We start from the raw sequence: 1,880 nt of genomic DNA, 5'->3' as shown, positions 1-1,880 counted from the left end.
CTTACACTATTGCCAGATAAAAAAATACAAAAAGCACTGTGGCAACTGTTTTGAGTTTCTTCAAGTTTCCAGAGTTAGAACAATTTCAGGACTCTGGCTCGGCCTTTCTTAGTTGAGAAATGTGGGTCCATAGTTCAACATCCTGTACTTTAGTTATAGTACCAGAAGTTAGATGAACTTGGTAGGGGTTGTTTTTATTAATGAGGGTCTGTCACCTTGATGGAGCACCACACCTTGCCAAAATGTTTCCCTCATTCCAAATAGGAATGCTGTCGATTTTAAGTCTTTGCTTCTTCTCATTCTGTATACACACCGCAGGAATGAATACTCTACATTCTGATGCTATGAGATTATTTATTCTATATATTTCAAAAAAGTGAGACTACAATACTTGTCCTTTGTGTCTGGTTTATTTCACTCAATAGGACGTCTTCCAAGTTCATCCATATTGTCACACGTGTCATGAATTCATTCCTTTGTACAGCTGAATAATTATTCCATTGTATGTCCATTCTGTTATACATTTTATTTATCCATCCATTGGGGGAAACTTGTGTTGCTTCCATCACTTGGCAATTGTGAATAGTGCTGCTATGAACATCGGTGTTCAAATATCTTTTTGAGATGCTGCTTTCAATTCTATGGGGTATATATCTAGTAGTCCAGTTGCCAGATCATTTGATAATTCTATGTTTTGCTTTCAGAGGAGCCATCAATCTGTCATCCATGGTGGCTACACCATTTTGCATTGCCACATCCCTCCAACACTTTTACTTTCCATGTGGTTTAATAAAATAAGAGGCGGCCAATTCACGTGTAAGAAGGATGCTCCCTGGAGGCTCCCTTCTGACAGCAGGCCCAGGAAGCAAATGCTGAGAGGGCAGGGCCACATGGGGAAGGAGACTCGCTCACCAGTCACCTCAGGAGAGACCCCCATCTGGGAAGACTTGGATTAGAGGGAGACCAATGTCTCCACAGAAAATCCATGAAATTTTCAGAAACTGCCAGTCCCAACAGATTTCTCCCAAGATCCTCTGACTGTCATGCAGGTCAATTTGGTGAGACGCTGCAGAAGTCCAGTGCCCCTGCTTGCCTTGAGGAAAGGGGAAACCATAGGCAGGGGGGTGGGGGGAGGCTTCCTGTGATGCCTGCGGCAGGATCCTGTTTCCCAAGGGCAGAAAGAAACACTTAGGAGAATGAGCCCACCAGGCTGTGGGTACAGGAGCCCTCTATTGGCATGGTGCCCACCATTGTGCCTGACATGCTCTGTGCAGGGGAGGGGTGAGGTCAGGGCACCTCTTGATGCTCTGGGCTTGCTGTAGGCCCAGGTGGGGCTCAGAGAGGCCAGAGCACAGGGGCTGGTCTCCTTTGCCTGACATCAGCCACATCCCTTTCATTAATGCACTTTCTATTTATACAAAGAGCAAAGCAAGAGAGCCCTGTTGCATAGAGCCTTGCTGGTCTCCCCCATGACAGCCCAATGACAGTCTTCCCTGTGACATCAGGACAGCTTCCCTGAGGACCCCAATACAGCCTCCTCTGGCTCTCCTTTCAGAGCTAAGCTCCTTAGAAACAGTCCCATGCAGTCCCTCTCCAGAGGGACATCTCTATTTCAGCCCTCGGTGTGTCTGAACTTGCTGAAGCCTAGCCAACCACTCCAGTGGAACAACTCTCCTATGGGTATTCCAATTACATTCAAATTCTCACATGCAAAGGCCACTTTCTTTATCATGCTTGAACTTTCCTTCCTGATTTTTCAGCAGTTTTACAGATTTGATTATGTCTTCCCCTTCTGCTATCTTGGCTTCACCAGGCTTGGGCTTGGGGCTCCCTGCTAATTTCCTTTCATACATCTCAGTGTCCTCTTCCTCTGTTAGCTG

Source organism: Dasypus novemcinctus, chromosome 15, assembly GCF_030445035.2.
Source record: "Dasypus novemcinctus isolate mDasNov1 chromosome 15, mDasNov1.1.hap2, whole genome shotgun sequence".
NCBI lineage: Eukaryota > Metazoa > Chordata > Mammalia > Cingulata > Dasypodidae > Dasypus > Dasypus novemcinctus.
Note: the sequence above shows the minus strand (reverse complement) of the source record.